General features: G+C 35.8%; 1 long non-coding RNA gene across 1 annotated transcript; it reads left to right on the top strand.

Moving 5' to 3' along the window:
• The first annotated feature begins 16,885 nt into the window (after positions 1-16,885).
• Positions 16,886-18,671, top strand: LOC112346438. Its single transcript, XR_002992431.1, has 2 exons — positions 16,886-17,118; positions 17,175-18,671. It is a non-coding gene; the product is annotated as an uncharacterized LOC112346438 (long non-coding RNA).
• Positions 18,672-19,225: the final 554 nt, after the last annotated feature.

The raw sequence follows: 19,225 nt of genomic DNA, 5'->3' as shown, positions 1-19,225 counted from the left end.
GCCCTAGTTGTGGTGAGGTCAGTCTAGAAGAGAACCTCCCCATTCCTCCGGTGGATGTTCATGACACAGCCACACCAAGTCTTGTGCTTTTGCTTTAGGGAGTGGATTTGGCAAACTTTAAGACCTCTCAGCTTTCTTTCTAGTGCTTCCCACTACTTAACCCCTGGCCCAACGCTTGAGTTGTGGAACTTTCGGATCCAGTGATCCTGGGACGATCTCTTCACTGCCTAAATGGATGTGCAGACCTACTTTTAGGCAGAGTGAGCTTGAGCCAAGGGACTTGCTGCAGGTGGTGCTGGCAATCCGAGAGAGAAGGGACAAATAGGGTGTGCTTTTGGGATTCACTGGGATTTGCACAACCAGGCTAGGCATGAGATTGACGAGATGGTGCCATGTTCAACCAGATTCATCCCAAGTGAAGCTGAGGAGCAGGTGGAAGATAGAGGTGAGCTAGGAGGCCCAGTCCAATTTTGTTAAGAAGGCTTCTATTATTTATTAACCTCTAGAAAACCATAGAGGTGCCGGTTATAACATGCTTGAACGAGCAGGTTTGGTAAGGGGGATGAGGTCAAACTTGAACTTCTGTTAGTGGACAATGTGTCCTAGAAGCTTGAATACCTTTATGAAGGACTCAGGAGGACAGCAATAAAGATGGTATTAAGAGCAAGCCATGCCTCGGGTAAGGTTTGCAAATTTCGTGAGCAAGGAAGTGTGAGGAGTGCTTTTTGGGTCATTGCACTTTGAGTATATTTTGTTTCTCAACATGATTGGAGAGTTCTAAGTCCAAAACATGTGATTTGGAGCCAAGAATTAGGAGGTCAAGGCATCCATGATATATAAAGTTTGGGCAAATTAGAGATTGTTGCAGTGGCTTACTAATATACCAAATTGTAAATTGTAATAGTTAATGAAAGTTTATGAAGTTCAAACAGTTTAAAATATTTAAAGTAATCAAATTTAGTGCTTTTGCCTCTTAAGTCTTCCATGGATGCCAAATGCACAAAGTATCCTTTCATTCCTTATTTGGGCAAACAACATAAGAGGAAAGGATGTTTTATTTGCCTTATGGTTCAAAATTACATGTAAAGGACATCCACTTTTTGACTAGGTCCTTCACAAGTACATGAATCCTTTTAACGAGTCCTTTTAAATATTTTTCTTTTACTACCACGACAGCAAAAGATTGGTATTGTTAGATCCTTTTATTAATCTCTTATTCAAGTATTAGTAAACTAGCATCTGTATTTAGCTAAATAAATATAAAGTAGAAACTCTTCATACTTAGCTTGGCTTTTAGTTTTTATTTGCTTTTTTTTATACTAGTTTTGACAAAAAGCATTAGTCCTTCAATATTACTATATAATAAATTATTGTGTCCATCAAACACCATATATATTGGTCTCATTTAGTCTTATTAGATATTTATAGAAAATGTCTAGATCAGCAATTGAGGCATATCTATGAAATGTAGAGGTTATCTTACACAATAGTATTATAAAATTCATAATTTAACAAGATAAGGCTTCTATCTAAAATTACTATAAAGTAAAAAGTGAAAACTACCTACTCTAGATTAAAATTTGAAATTATATGTTTCTCTTCTTTCAAAAACTAGGGTTCTCTAGTTCTTCTATTTTGACTTCCAAGAGTTCATCTTTATTAAATGGTGTCTTTTATTTACTAGCAAAACACAAAAAAAAAAACTTGTATAATTTTATTGAGTACAAAACTAATAAAGAGCTTTTCAAGAGGGAGGACTAACTTTAGAAGTACTAATGGAGAGAGATGTTACTTGTGAATTACATGCTAAGGTTGTTTTGATTGTATCAATTGAAACCATTTGTTTAATGGTGTTCACTTCCATTCACAAATATTTACCTTACCTCATTACCATAAAAAAAATGTTAAAACTATACTTTATTTTGCACTTTCTTTAGCTGATTTCTCTTTCCCCTTTTCTCTAGTTGGAGCATTTGGGCTGTTGTTGCAATGATCATTTGCACCTATACCCATATAACCATCACCTTTAATTCTCTCATCTTTATCATTGTAAAATTTGTTGCATTGAGCTTTCAAGTTTTCAAACACCTCCATTTGTATTTGAACATATTATTGAGAAATATTGATTAACAATCTAATTTGTACTGATTTGAAAATTTCTATTTTTTCTAACTTCCATGCAATATTAATTTATATTAATTCTTCCATCTTGTTTTAATTTTATAATTAAGTTCTATTTTACCTTGGCTATACCTTAAGTTATGGCCACTCTAAACATATGTTTGTATAAACTTATTTATATCTTTAAGTGTCTTTCAATCCAAATTTCATGATGCAATCAAGAACAATATCCTAAGCATTATTTGTTCACAACCACACATATGAAAAAAAATGACAATTTATATGATGTCTAAAACTTTAATTATTCTTTGAGCTTTTTCATTGCCTTTTGATTATGTAGGAGTGGATCATTTATACAACCTATCAGAATTCAATATATTTTGTAATGTCATTCCTTTTAACCCACTTGAAATCTTATTTAAACCCCCATGTAAATGGATTTAATTCTAGAAGCCGAATGTCAACTAATTTATAGTTAATCTTAGTTCTAACAACTTTATTAAACTCTATTTAGATTTTTTAGGGTCCCTCTTGTAACTACTTATATGTTATCCACAAAAGCATTAGACTTGAGTTCAACCTCAAGAACCAGTGCTATATCTTAGAGCAAATTAAGTAACATCTATCCTTGAGGACCATTTTGCCTTACTAAGTAATATGATAGAATATTGCCTACAAAAAGAAACAATAAGGGACACCCTTGCCATATTAAATACTACTATATATAATGTTTTCAATTGTCCATCAATTGTGACTTTGCTAACTACATCTTAGTATAGAGCAGCTGTTTATCTTATAAATTTATTTGGCATACCAATACTCCTCATAATTGCCTATTAAAATATCAACTCTATAATCAACTTTTTCATAGTTTAATAAAATCAAGGCTTTCAACAATTTTTGATCATTGATTTGTAATTGTTAAAAGTACCTTGTGTACATTATCCATCAACTATCTCCCTTCCACAAAACTCTTTTATGTATAATGTAGTCTCTGATAATATTGATCTTAATCTCTTAGTAAATACCTTCACAATTACCTTGTATAGCATATTGAGCATTAATATCAATCTTCAATTCTTGATAAGAGCTGCATCATCATATTTTTATATAAATGTTATAATCTTAACAATTGCTCATTCTAGCCATTTTCCAATTGCTATCACATTGTTCTATATATGTAATAACTCTTGTCCAATCCAATCTAAGTATGGTGCTTCCTTTTTTAATAATCTAAGCATTTCATATGATACTTAGTGTCTTTACTCCAAAGGTTTGCTTTAAATAGCTAATAATAATATTCTTTCACTATGTTGTGCATTTTTTTTAGGCTTATGTGCATCATACCATAATCATCCTTAAAAGGGGATGATACCTTAAACTTTATATTGACATATAAAATTCTTTATTTAATGAATCCATCTTAAATATCCACTAATAATCCATCTTAAATATCTAGATTTAATGAATACTTTCATTTTTCAACATCTGTTGGTTTGAACCTTCACCTAGTTTCATCCAAGCTTCATCTTGGTTATGGATAGATCACCCAGGTTCGGGTCCATAAAATGACTAATGGATTGATTGATTCATCTATAATGAATGAAGATCAGAGAATCTCTATTGAAAATGTGGAGCATTTTTCCACTTCTAAAATGAATAATTACTACTTTATTTTTGATAATTAGGTTTAAAATATAACATCTTTTAGATGTTTCTTGATCAGTCTTTTGAGAGCTTTTATATTCGTTTTAATCACTTGTATTTTATTAAATGTTCTCTTTCACTTATTCAATGTTTTTTTTGAAGATCATTGGCTATTTTAGCCATGAACTTGTTGACTTTATAACTCTTTTTTATACAATAATTAGTGAATACATTTTCAAAGTGTTTTTTATACTAATATAGGCCTCTTAATTCCACATTTTTAAGGATCAATATTATTAACAAAACAGTGGCAATATCTGGTTTTTTATTATTATGAAATAAATTTGGTGACAAATAAAAATGGTCTATTTATATTTGATAAAATTAAGGAAGCTCCTTTAAGATCTCTTAAAAGAATAATCCTTCTCTAATTAATGACTTACCAACAAGCTTTAGTCATATCTTTGATTTTAAATTAAACACATTACACTTGACCCCAGAACTAATATTATGTCTATTATAAAATTATTCACACAAACCTTTAACCACTACTAGCATCCCCACTACATCCTATTGTCGGGTTCCAAATTTTTCTTTTTTGCAAATTTATATACCAAATTCACACTTGAAAGACAATGCTTTTGCACACACAAAAAATCATTTTTAATATTCCTTCTACTTATCTTAGTGATATTCATTTATTGTTTATAGTTGATCTTCCTTTTCATATACTACCCACATTCACATACACATATTAATGTTAACCATTTTAGTATTCTTGGGTGTTGTCAAAATGCTATATCTCCACCCAATAATAAAGGCTTATTTGTGAAGTCCTTTAAGATCTGAATGAATTCAATTATTACTCTATAAAGTTGTCCTCAAGAATTAAAAACCTTTGTGGGTTTTAATTGAAATTATACACTATCAAAGCTTTTAAATTTTTACATATGAGTTGATAGAGCATATCTAACCTTGTTCTTGATCTATTTTCCCAAAAACTTTAATGGTTTTTATCACTAACATAAAGGTCCACTTCACATATTATACGGTTGGATAGTGTAAAATATAAAGATAATTCACCCTCACAAAGCCATTTGTCCTTTGTAATATTAATTGAAATTGGCCTTGACATAATATGTAGTACTTGTTTTAGGGATAATCTCTTGTTATTCAATTGCCACTACTTTTGGAGGTGGTTCGCAATAATCTTCTCTTTTATTTTTTTTTAAAACATTTTTATTATCAACCTCTATTCCTTTATTCTTAACTATCATCAATCATACTATAATATCCTTTACTCTCTAGAAGGCCTCTTTCATCTTAGAGACGATGGTGTAACATCTTGTATTTTAGGGGAGTTAGCTCTTAATAGTCATCCCCATTCTCACTATAAGGGCATCTACTTTGATTCACAAAGAATTAAATTATCCTTTCTCCTACTATTAGTTACTCTTTTAATCCTTTGTTCTTCTTGGCCTTACTTTTTGGCTTATTACTCTTCTCATTTGAAGTTTACCTTTCCCTCTTTATAACACACTCCCTCTATGCCAACTAAAAAAGGGGCAATTATTTAATGAAAGATCCTTTAATGGCTTTTTTATCCCCAAAGTTCAATAATATATGGTGATAATAGTCCAAGATAGAGTTTGAGAAGGAGTCCAAATCACATGCACTACACTCAATATTTCAAGAAGAAACTCAAAAATGTCTTTATGTCCATTCTTTTTATGTAAGTGTTTTTTATTTTACTTTAGTCATTCAACCATACCTTTAATCACTTCGAATAATTTCACTCATAACCTCCATAAATTTTCATCCCATCTTGGGGAACTTAAAGGTGTCCTTCAAAGCATATAGCTTTTGCACTTGATCCAAATGCTCCATATATTTAAATTCTACTCTAAAGACCCAAAGGTACCATTGATATATTAATCTATTATACTAAAGTTATATTTATTTGCCCTTGGTAGTCCAAGAGCATTTGTACCATAGTTCTACCTTTCTAAAATTGAGTTATTTGTCTAACATTGATCATCCTATAATTACACTTTAACATCTTTAGGATAGGGAACACCATTCTTCAATATCCTTTTTTTAATCTCTATTAAATCTCTCACTATAGCGAATGTGATTGTAGATATAGAAAGTTACCTATCAACTAGTCTTTTCAGATATTTTTTCCTTAATTACACAATAATAGAAGGTTGGTATTGTTGGACCCTTTATCAGTTCCTTTTGTGCTAGTGGAGTTAACTGGGCATTTTGTGTGTACTTAGACTGGAACGTGCTATTAATTAAGCATACTTAGCTTAGTAGTATATTTGGTCTCAGAAGATAAGTTTCAGTAAGTATTATCTAATGAGATTGGGCACTTAATCTTGTTGCATATGCAGAGATGAAAATGATGATTCAAGTGGGTATATGTTTGGCTACTATAACTTTGCATTCGTTCTTTGGGTATGAATTTTGGTTACCTTTTATACCATATTATATGAGTTTGCACTTGGATTCATAAGGTGAAAGTGAGATGTTCTATTTGCACAAGTTTTCACTTGGGCTCATAAGTAAAACACATTAGCAACTCAAGATTACACTTTGAATTGGCAAGATAAATGTTAGCCTATTGGTGGTTCTATGAGTTGTTCTATGTTACCGTGGGTAAAATAAACATTCTTTGGGTTTGCTATGAGTGGCAAATAGACTAGTCCATAACTATTTAGCACAGCACTAGTGAATCCTTCCTAGGCATGATTATAAGTGGATCAATTAAAATTGTAGAGATTAGTCTATTAATTCAAATAGTCATTACCGTGCTCTCTTATAAACTCTTCTTGGATTGGACTGAAAGTAGTGTGAACACAAGCTTGAGATTTAGTTAAGATGAGACTGAAAAAAGGGTCATCAAGGACAAAAGATCAAATATATAAATCATTTTTTCTTTAGAGAGATGATTTGGCAACAATGTGTAATTTCATTGCTTGTATTCATATTATACAATCAAAAGTCTTTACTTTGATGCATGTTAATTATGATAATTTTACAAGTGGTGAGTTGTGGGATAGATAGTGGTGGAGTGCTAAACCATTTTGTTTACTATTGAAGACTTAAGTTACAATGCTCAATTATTTTTTGGGGAACTTTACTATTGCTCTTTAAACAGTTTGATGTAAGATTAGTTTTGAGTTTTGTTGGAAAAAGAGTGGTATGAGCTTATCTATGTTATGAACAAAAGTTAATAGTGTTAGGTGTTGTAAATCTCTATCAGTGGGTGTGGTATTTATGTTGCATTTTATTGAGTCAAGATAACATTCAATACTCACATAAATCTTTGTAGTAATGATATGGGCATTGTTTGTGGTGTTGCTCGATTAGTGATCAAGTTATTGTGATTGTTATATAATATCTATGTGATAGTGAGCAATATGTTTACAAAGTTATTTGGTCAAATAATGATCAACCTCCAAAGTGGTTAATAGTGAAACTAGTCCACTTGCATATAGTAGCATTATAGTAGTTTTGACTAAATTCTCGATAGTGATTCATTATGCTAAATTTAAGTTAGTATTTTATTTTCTTAAGGGTTTGCTTATTGAGGTGTTGGAAAAAGTTATAACACTTACTTGCTATGGCTTATTAGTTTATCCATTAACACTTGGAGTAAATTGTTGGATGGAGAAGGTGTGAAGTTGAGGCATTGATATTGTTAACATTTGTGTTAGTGGAAGTGACATTGTTATTTCAAGTGATGAGAAATTTTCTTTAGAGCTTGATTTTTCATGTTATTTTTTTTATTAGTATTTTGGCTTCATACTAGATCTTGAAGATGATTAAAGAAGAGTGTTAGTGCAATATGAATATATGAAAATATGGTTTTTATTATTGAGTCTTGAGTATTCATTTGCATTTTACGGAAGTCGATGTTGGATATTGGAAATATGGGTATAATGTTTAATGCTTAAGCATACTATTGGGTCATAAGAATTAGTGTTCAGGTGAACCTATGTAAAGTTGTAAGTGAGAGGAAGTTGGTTGAGTTTTGAAAATTTGTATTCCTAGACTGAGAGTTATTCTTTTTCTGGGATGGCAAGAAGTTGGTCATACTTATTGGCATTGTCGGCGCTTTCCGGATTGGCGACCTCCATTTCTTGGGTGGAGACCTTGGCGTCAACAATGTCCCGTTGGTGCTACTGCGGTGGAAGGTTTGGATACCGAGGTGCATCCGGGAAACGAGGAGTCACACCAGTAATGGAGGGACCTTGCATAAGTTAGTGACACCTCCATCTTTCTTTCGGGAGTATCATCAAGGGGTTCACTCGGCACCGGTTCATCTAGTGTTTACTTTCCAAGCTCGTTTTTATAAAAAGAGGTCTCCTATTTTTCTCTCCGTGTTGGTTGATACAGGTTCGAGTTTATCTTCTATTGCTCGATCTGTTGCCACACGTTGTCGTCTACACTTGCGTCATGTGACAGATCCAATTTTCATTCTTTATGGCAACGGTTGTACACATGCATATGCATGAGATGAGGCGGACCTGGTTGTGTGTGTGGGCGATCTCAAGCTTGAGTTGCAGTCGTTGCGAGTGGTGCCGAGTCAAGCTTTTAACCTCATTTTTGGTATGGATTGATTGTAGCGCAATCATGCCAAGTATGACTTTGAGGCTTCTCCCCCTTGTCTCATACTTCCTTATATTTCATTTATTCCTCTCACTTTCGTAGCTCTTCGTCCCTCTACTTTTACCTCTGCTTCCATTACTTTTGTTCCCCCACTATTTCCTCTTGTATTTCCATCTTGTTTTGCTTTTCCCTTTTCCGATCCCTCCGATGATCTTTGTGTTACAGTTGTTGATCAGCTCATGAAGGAGTATTCTGATCTCTTTGAATTTGACCTATTGTCTGGGGCCAAGATTGCCATATGTCATCCCATTCCAACCGGGGATGCTCGTCCAATCAAGGTTCATGTTCGTCGTCGGTCACCCAAGGAGATCAAGATTTTACATGCAAATGTCAAGGAGATGTTGGAGAAGGGTGTTATTCGGAAGTCGCGGAGTCCTTGGGCATGTGAACCTCATCTTGTGACGAAGCCTGATGGGAGTATTCATTTCTGCATCGACTATCGTCTGTTAAATGAAGTGACGATCCCGGATGTATACCTTCTTCCTCACACTGCTGATCTCTTGGATCGTCTGGGGCGAAGTCGTTGGTTCACCAAGCTAGATCTTGCTTCTGGGTACTGGCAAGTACCGATGGCCGACGAAGATATTCCTAAGACTGCTTTTCGTACACCGTTTGGTTTGTACGAGTTTTTGGTGATGCTGTTTGGTTTGAACAATGCTCTAGCAACTTTCTAGCGGATGATGAACGAGGTTCTTTGTGATATGCTAGAGGTGACTGGTGACTTCATTAATGATGTCTTGATTCACTCGGAGGGGATGTGGGCGGAGCACATTCGTGATGTGTGTAAAGTGTTGGATCAGTTATGGGATGTTGGTTTAAAGCTGGAGCGGTCGAAGTGCATGTTTGGGTCCAAGGACACAATTTATCTTGGGTACCGTATTTCTCGTGAGGGTTTGCAAGTTGATCCTCGTAGCCATTCTAAAATTCCCTACTCCGAAGTGTGTGAATGATGTGTAGCACTTTTTGGGCAAGGTGCAGTATCTCGATCGTTTTGTGGATCATCTTTCTGATCACACTGCACCATTGCGAGCGTTGCTGAAGTCATCGATGTCATCTTTCATCTGGTCTTCAGATTGTGAGTGGGTGTTTGTGGATTTCAAAGAGCTGTTGACGACTCCTCTGGTTTTGGCATATCCTGACTACACTCAACTTTTTATTTTGTGCATTGATGCTTCATATATTGGTCTTGGAGGTGTGTTAATGCAAGAGAGCCTAAGTGTGCCTGGTCAGTGTCATCCCATTGCATATATAAGCCGTACATTACAACCAGCAAAGGTGAACTACTCCACGACAAATAAGGAGTGTTTAGCGGCCGTTTAGGGTTTCGAGAAACTTCATGCATATCTACATGGTTCTCGGACGTTACTTGAAGGTGACCATGCTACCATTATTTCATTATTGAAGCGGAAGAACCTGGTTGGTTGTATTGCTCAGTGGGCTTTAAAGCTTTAGATATATGATTTTGATGTTGTTTATTGCCTAGGGAGTTCTATGGCTGATGTTGATGCCCTTTCTCGAGCTCTTATTCCTTCTCCACTCTCTTCTCATGTTTTTGATGAGCCTGTTGTTCCAGCATCTGTGGATTTTCTAGACGAGGATTCTGTGCCATCGGCGGTTGTTATACTTGATGTTCAGTGTCCATAAGGCGCAGAGCAAAATCTACCTTCTCTTGATGAGGTTTGCGAGGCTCAAAAGATTGAGCCATGGATTTGAAGGCTTCGAGATGCGTTTGAGGATCCTGCATCACTTGCTAATGACTTGCCTTTCCAGCATTTACATTCTCAATATCGCCTTGAAGATGGCCTTCTTTATTTTGTGGGGACGGATGTATGACTTGATGACATGAATTTAGTATTTGGGTCTTCTAAAAGCAAGCTGAAGAGTGATTGCTAGTTGCTCTACGACTAATAATTACTTATAGACTTCATTAAAAATTGTTAACACTTGCTTTTTTTAATGATGATTTAGCAGTGATATACTTACTCTACCGGATAGTGTTGCAAAGGATCATGTCGTTAACTTACATGGTTTTTCCATGTTGGCATAACAATTCCATCTCTGTCGATATTATTTGGTTGTGTTTAGTCCATAATGTTGGATTACATTGAGTCTTGGATGTAATGATTCACTCATTAATGATATGTTATTTATAATTGAATATTGTCGAAAGATTGGTCTCGAATATTAAATATAGTATCTTTGACCTTAGTTAACTTAGTTGCTAAAAAGCTTTGAATGGTGATTTATTCATTCTTTCTTTTAGCTTTATTCTGGTGTTGATGGCATTAAAGTGATGTCTTGTCATTGACATTGTTGATGTTGTAACTCGAATAAAATGATATGTCTCTTTAAAAATTGATATTGAGTTTCATTAATCTCAATGTTGATAGTGTTGATGATTTGGCTATAGCTTTGTGGTTTTGGCATTCGTGCAATTATTAGCTAGCAATTATATTAGCATTCAAACAAATTAAATGGTAAGTTTGAGTTAGTTATCTTCTAGACTAGATTATTTAGTAGCGGTTGAGCTTTGGCTTTTCCTTGAAACGTGATTTAGTTGTGGACTATACTAATTTTATAAGAAGAAGAGTTAATGATCAATATTAAAGTGATTGAATCCTTATTAGATTTGAGTTGAGAATATATCAATCATTGATGATTTTTCTTATGCTTGTTATAAAGTGAATTATGTTTTGCTATGGAAGATGGATTCATGGAGGATCATTTGGTGATCACTTGTTGAGTATAACTTTGTTTTACTTGACTTTTAAATTAATGTAGACATACTCTATTAGCTTTTGCATTATGAAATTTGGCTTTTGGATGTGTTAAGAAGAATATTGTGGGTTATATCATGATTTTTTTTTTGGCATTGAAGTTAGTTTATGCAAAACTCATAATCATTATTAGGCAAGACTTAGCTATAGGCTTCTTTGAGTTTTTGGTTTTTTGAGTTTTATGCTCATTGTTTCATTTGTTAGAAGTTGTTAGGGAAATCATTTTTGCTCATTAACTTCGATATTGGAGTTAGTATTTACATATAGCAATTATTAGTGATGATTGACTATCATTTAGGATAGTCTATTATTCTTGTCAAAGGTTTTATTTAAATAGTGTTGATATAGAATGATTTACCTTTCTTTGGGATGATGGAATCTTTCTTCAACAATGATTATGTATCTCTCTATTAATGGGATGATTGATGATCTTTTATTATAGTTAATTATTCTTTTTGATAGTTTATGACTTTTCACATTACCATATGTTCTTTATGGTTTGTTCTGGATTGGTCTTTTGGGTTTAAAATATTGATAGAATATTGTTGACGCTTACTTGAGCAACTCTAGTTTTTTAGTATTGATGACTAAGATCTATTCAAATTAGTTGATGTGATAGTTGGCATAAACAAATGTTTATTTACTTTGCAACATTATTACTATAGTTGGTTTTGATAGATTGGATATTATTTCCGTTAGGTGATACATTCATGAGCATTTTGCTTGCCAATCGATGATATTTTATGTTCTTTTAGTTATTTTTTGTAAGTTTTTTGGCATATTGTCTATAATCTTTGATAATTAAATTTTATCATTGAGTGTTCTTGATAGTACACTTGCTATTGAATTTTATTAGATAGTGAATCTTATGTTTTCCAAATATGATGATCTTGGTGGTTCTTGTACTCTAATATTAGTTTATCAATGATAATTTACTTGGAATAATTTTGTGTTTTAATCTAAGATTTATTCACTAATAATTAAGTCTCTAAGATATCATTAGCTCTAACTTTAATATGGCCAATATAGGTAAATTGCTTTCAGCACTTTGTATGCATGGTGAAATTTTTAGTCATGGGATAGCTATTATTGACTTGTCACATCACTTGCTTCTTTTTTGATGTTTTTTATTTCGTTAAAAGGGGTGACTATGTAAAGAGCATTAAAATGCTTGACCGTTAAAAGGGCATGACCATGCCTGTTTACAGTAGTCTGTCTAAACCTTACTAATAGGTTTGGTTTCTTTACTCATGAGGGTTGGGGCCTTTAACTTCTCTCTCTATACCACATATAAGTAGGGGTATATCATTTTTGTAAGTTGGGTGACACCCAAAGCAGTAAAGGTGGCTAACTCCATTAGTCATTTCCTTGTTAGCGACAGCCATAAAGGGTTTGAGTTGTAATGCATTTGCATTAGAGAGAGAAATTACCTCCTAACTCATTTAAATCAGTGCATTTCTCATAAAGTGTGAATACTATAAAAAAAATTTGGAGTTGTTTCCTTAGCGATGATCTAGATTAGAGTATGCATCAACGAGAACGTCGATCTTCCCTAAGAGGGGGAAAATGTTATAAATATAATTGTGGGTATCGAAAGGTACTTATTGGCTAGTCCTTTTGGATATTGTTTCCTTACTGTCACAATGGTAAAAAGTTAGTATTGCTAGACCCTTTTTCAGTTCCTCTTGTTCAAGTGTTAGTAAATTGGGTTTAGCAACTGTACTTAATCAGATGAACATAAGGTAGAAACTCCTATATGTTTCTTGCTAAGCATACTTGGCCTGGCTTTTAGTTTTCTTTTGCTTTGTCTTGCACTAGCTTGACAAGAACTTTTGCATATTGATATTAGTCCCTCAATATTGTTAGATGATATCTTATTATGTCTGCTAAACACCCTCGTTATCATGCCCTTTGTGTTAGTTCTGTTTGGTCCTAATTACTATTTATAGAAAGTGTTTAGTTTGCGGCATATCTACGGAATATAAAGATTACAATGGTGTTGGTTCTATATCTAAATTCACAACCTAGCACCATACTATATTTAGTAAACTTTACACTTGTCCCAGAGATTAACTTTTGGTACTAAAGGTGGTTAAGGGTGAAATCCCAAAGCACGTGTTCCTCAAAAGGGAGGGGGGGGGGGGGGGGGGTGGTGGGAAGGGGTTCAAAATGGCAAACTAACTTAAGGGATAGTCCAATTCCCGCTTGCATGGTTGTTTTACATTCGACTTGGGTCTAAGGCCAAGCCCAAGTTCCAAAACATGTTAGCTGGGGGAGTACCTATATCCCCGGGTTAAGCCCTCAATATATTGAAATAGCCCCAGATTTTGTTTTAGCTCCGTTTTATATGCTAGTCTTGGGGATTGGGATGCTATAAACTCTAGAATTATTCCAATGTCACTTTGGGTTTTTGTCCTTTTGCTTTTTGGGCTGAATGTTTAAGAGTAGTTCTATGCTCTAGTTCTTTCACTCTTTGGCTGCAAGTTTGGGAGTTGGGCTCTATCTCTTCCTTTAGTGGCCCAAGGCTCTAAAACTCAAGTTACAATCCATTGTCCTTAAGCATGTGGCATGTGTCATATAAAGGGATAAGTTCTATTTTGTGGTTATCTTATAGTAAATCACCATAGAATAAAAGGGGAAAACTATATATACTATACTCACTATTCATAGTAATGCTCACCACCACCAGTATTAGTTTAGGGCTTGAATGCATATCCACTAAATATTACTAACCTTTGATACTTCTTCACCATGTAACTATACCCTTGGTCACTAAACAAAAGGATTATTCCTTTTACTTTCCATAGTTTAAATCTTTGGGATGATAGTTCGAAACATTGCAACTTAATGTGAGTCTCATAGGTACTCCCCCCACCTTCTACCACTAGAATGCCCTAACAATGTGGCTAAAGCAAGGTTCTGATGATCCATGCAAGGTAGTGCCACTCATAGTTGAATTGGGAACATTGATCATTCGATCTCTCATAGTTATTAAATACTTCATCAAATAACCCTATTTATCTATTTATATTCACTTTAGCATTGGACTCTTTAGTAATTATATCATCTTCCACCACCTAAATGTAGTCTTCCTTGGTCATACTAACTTTTTAGCCCCACTAATTCCACTTTGTAAGGATTTACTAAACCCTTTAGGGTCTAGAGACAATTTCTTTAAGCTTTCACCCTTGGATTTAGTCTTGGTCTCAGTCTCAGTTTTGGTCTTAGTCTCAATCTTGGTCTCAATTTCAGTCTCAATCTTGAATTTGAATTTGAACTCGGACTCCCTCTCAAACCTAATCTCAACCTCTATTTCTCAAACTTGATCTTGGATTTAATCTCAAATTTGGTATCGAACTTGAAATCAAACTCAATCTCAGACTAGATCCCAAACTTGGTTCTGACACTTCTGTGTGTTATGACATTTGCCATGTATTAATTCTTTTTGTATCTTGTTTTAAAAACTTGCTTCATTGATCACTTTGTATTTGTTCCTTTGGGAATTCCACTCTCATTCTCAACTTTCTAAGTTGGAACTTTTAGTTCAAATGTATTACATTAGTTGGACTTCTACTTTATCCATTTTCACATGACACACTTTCAACTCCATTTTGGTACTTAGGGATTTGTGTTTACTGATCAAAACATGATTCCTAAAATGTAACCAATACCACACACACATTGATTGCTGCCACAAACAGCCAAATGCAAATTCTTAGCTTTTGATATAACTTGCAAAGTGCTCAAAGTGATCTTTGGTCCCATATCCACAAGGAGGCAATGGAAAGGTTCCATTTGCCTTGGAATCCCAATGGAAAACCAAATAAGTGGTTGGAACCATTTCAAACATTAAAGGAAATAAAAAAACAAGTATTAAATAAATAAATCAATCAATTAATCAAACATTAAAGGATCCTGCCATGGAGCTTGTTGAGTTAAGAGACTGATCATGAAGAATTTTCAATCTGGAGAGAATGAGCTTGTTGTATGCAAAAGACAGGATCATAATCCAGCTGCAAATTTCTTGGGGAATCACACCTTGTGAATTGGTTCCCATTATATCTGAGGTATGTGGAATTCAAGCTTTTTTACTGGAATGTTGCCACTCAACTTGTTGGATATGACAAAGGAGAACAAACTTGTCAACTTCATCAGCTCAAGCGGGCCTGTGAGATTATTTTGTGCAAAGTTGACCACTTTGAGGTATAAGCAGTTCGCTAGCCTTGAGCTGATCTCTCTGTGGAACTTGTTCACAGAGATCCACGTAAGGCAGGTGCACCAAAAGTTGGCACCTTGCTCTGTATTGAGTTTCCATGGAGGTCAAGATAACCGAGGTTTGTGCACTTATCCAGTGGAGGAACTTCGTTGCTGAGTTTGTTGTCACTCAAGTCAAATATCTCCAGACGATCCAGCTGACTAAATCCTCTTCGAATGCTACCTGATATGTTGTTATAGTTGAGATGCAATCGCTGGAGAGTCTTCATCTATGTGATCGAATGTGGAATGGGCTTCCTTTTTCAGCTACTCAAGCTCATATGGGTATGTAATTATCTTTTTTTTCTGCCATCAAACATCTTCTGTCTTGGGGAATTGCAAGCTTGGCAAGGCCGCCTTGAGAGACAACGTCAAGACACAGATCGTATCTTCAACTTGAGCTCTTCAAGCTCTACGAATTCGGTAAGCTTAAACTTCGTATTGCAGTTTTTTGTTGATTTTTCTTGTTTGTATATAGAGGCCTGTCCCTTCTGTAGACGAGTGAGAGAAACACGATCTTTATGCCGAGGTAGTGTCTTGCGGAAGTTGCAGATGGAAACTTTTTCAATTTTTGTGTAGTTGTATCCGTGCCCCAAAGGATCTCGAGTCCATTGTGCGTTTGTGAAATTGTCTGGAGGAAAAGAGCAGTAAGTGATACACTCTTGTCTGTAACAGATTCTCATCGAATATGACAGGCTTCCATTTCTCTTGGATCCAAACACCGGCGTGTCAATGTACGAGAGCCGTGAGTAACTTTCTCGTTTTCTTTCCATCACAATCAGCTTGCATGAATGCCTCTGGCAGCCGATATTGTCAACTACTTGTTCCAAGAATATGGTGAGAGAAGCAAGCCAACATTCGGGATTTTAGAAAGGTAAGAAGTTTTACTGAAGTGAAACTCTTCGGTATTTCATCATAGTGTGTTCGAGCACTTTAGTCACTGGCTGGGTGCCGACAATAATACGAGCAGGGCGAGGGATGTCACTGTAGAATGGAGCATTGCCAAATCCTCCACAGAAGCTACTTGAGCTCTACTCGAACAACCATGTAAAGTGCTTTGTTTTCAAAGAATTCTAAAAGTTTTTGGTAGTTTGCAAGGCTCGTAAGAGAAGCCCTGTGCGACCTGGAACTTCCTTACACGGGCAAAGGGTCACTTAATTGCTCCAAGCTCAAGCAAATCTCGGGTTCAACACAGGTAACCTTTTGGTCTATTTTTTCCCTTCATTATCATTGTCAAGAACAGGTTCCACTGGTTGATCCCAACACTGGCATACAAATAGTCCGCTATCTCTTTGCTAACTATAATTCGAACCGATGTTGATGCAGATTTTCCTATCAGCTATCATCGTGTTCACTCCATTGAGTGGTACTAATAGTGTATCGCGCTTTTCTCCCAAGAACAGGGAAATGGCAGTTGCTACCATCAGCAAACGGAGGTACCAGCTAAACAGCAGTGTTCCCACAACTATGGACTGGTTGGCTTTCTAGAACGTACGAAGGAGTGTACGGGGTGATCTGTACTAGAGAGAGAAAGAGTTCAGGGTAGGCATTCCTTTTGTACCCCATTTTCAAGAAATGAGGCATTTGGCGCATCACCTGGTCGCTTTTCTGCTACCGCCGGGAACGAGCTCAAGGTTGGGAGGTATGGGTTATGATGTGGGGATCGTTCGTGATTTGGGGTCGTGTCCTTCTTGGTAGGAAGAGAGGAAATTCTGCTTCGCATGCATCCAGGATGTCCCTGGGGGGAGGGTGTGATGTCCTGGACTGAGAAAACCCAAAACGATGGCTGGGACAGCAGTGCTTGGGCAGAATTTGAGAGATTTGGATGCGCACACAGTGGCTATCATCCCTGGACACATTGATGAAAGGAAAGTGTTAGGTCTTTCTTTCTTGACTTCTCGACTCACTGACCAAACTTTTTGTGACGAGGTTTGAAGTTCTGGAGAGCAAGGACGAGCTTGATCTCATTGGACAACAACCACCAGAACCGCTGCGGCAGTTTAACCAGCGCTTTCAGTCTTATATTCGTAAATTCGTCCTGTGTGGCGACTTGATACGGCTGTGCATCACTTTGCCAAGTTCCAGCCTTCTTGGATTGGTCGTTATCAGGTACTTTCTCGTGCTGGCACTAATTCGTATTGGCTAGCAGAGTTGACGGGCACGACACTACCGATGGAGTTCATCTCAAACGGTATTTCTTTTGACTGGTACAGTTCACGTTTTGTTTCTATTGTTTTAATGCTGTGAGTGTCTTTGCGAGAACTATTTTGTTACTCACAGGCCCGAACCTGATTCGGGAGCAGGGCACTGTCTCCTGGGATAAGTTCTGTCCCATTCGCGATGCGGAGACAGCTTGTTGAGGGGCACGATCCTGTGGTACGTAATGCCTCTTTCTCCCCTGTCTCTTGAGGTTTCCGATCGTCACAGTTCTGAGGTGCATTCTTTGTCTCAAATCGCTGAGAATGTTAATCTGCACTTCCTTGCTTTCTGTCATAACTGTTACATTTGAACTGCTTTCTATGTTTTCTTGTTCCGTGGTCTCGTTCGTCTAGTTGTGGCCTGTCGTTAACAATCTTTCACTGGGGATGGCCAAAGCGCTTGGTCTCTCTGGCGTTGGAAAGTTTCATGGCGGTTGGTTCTCGTTGACAGTTGGCCAAGTCGCTTGGTCCTTTCGGCTTGTCAATCGACTGCCTATGACGGGCTGCTTCAAGGATGGATGAGACACGGGAAAATTTGTGTGATGCCTTTCTGTGCTTATTGTCTTTCTTTCATACCATTGCCTCGGAGCTTGAACATCGATGCTACCTCAGAATCTTTGACTTTGGACCTCCAATCACTTGGGATTGAGACTCATTCGCCCCTTGAGAGTTGCACACCATCAACACTGAATCTCTTAGTATCTGCGCACTTGGGACGTGCTTTCCCCAGTGAGTTGCCAAACTGGTGCAATCCGAAAACGTACGGGAGAGTGTTATAAGAGAGAGTTTAGGGTAGACATTCTTTGGATGATGTTAGTGCAGAGGTCATGAAGGGAACTGCCATGGAGATGTGCTCCAGGTCGAGATAGCTTCGTGTTGGCTGGATATGCAGTGGAAGTCGAGATAGCTTTGTGTTGGCTGGATATGCAGTGGAATGACTCTAGCAGTTGAAGCCTGGAGAATCTTTTTGTGGTTGAAGAACTATATTTGTAATGAAGAGCAAGAGCATCATTTACGACAAAAAATCAATTATAATAGAACAAGCAAAATGGTGAGAGGGCTGAAAGAAAATCGAAACTACTACAATGCTACTATATGTAAGTAGACTAGCATATCATCAACCACTTTAGGGCTGATCATTATTTAACCAAAAAAGTTTGTAAATATATTACTCACAATCACTAAGTTATAAATTAAAAATTGATGAACAATTAACCTAGGACAATATATTATTTTTGTATTAAATTTTTCCATTTGTATCAACTTCTAAACTCAAGTTGAATAAACTATAACTTAAAAATAGTTATAAGTTTCCCACCTAATTTCATTTAACTCTAAAATTCATTGAGTTAAATTAAATTTTAGCATTATTGTTTATCTTCTATATTTTATAAAATACATTTAAAATTCAGTAAGTGGTGTAAAATACAGTTTAATATGTAAACACATATTAGGCAATTGCTACAAGGCACAAAACAAAAATCCTCAGTTTATATTAACCAAATAAATAAGTAATATTTAAGTTAACATATAACTTAATAAACTAATAAA

The sequence above is a fragment of the Selaginella moellendorffii genome, unplaced genomic scaffold (assembly GCF_000143415.4).
Source record: "Selaginella moellendorffii unplaced genomic scaffold, v1.0 SELMOscaffold_14, whole genome shotgun sequence".
In the NCBI taxonomy this organism is placed as follows: domain Eukaryota; kingdom Viridiplantae; phylum Streptophyta; class Lycopodiopsida; order Selaginellales; family Selaginellaceae; genus Selaginella; species Selaginella moellendorffii.
Note: the sequence above shows the minus strand (reverse complement) of the source record. Positions and strands in the feature narration are given on the sequence as shown.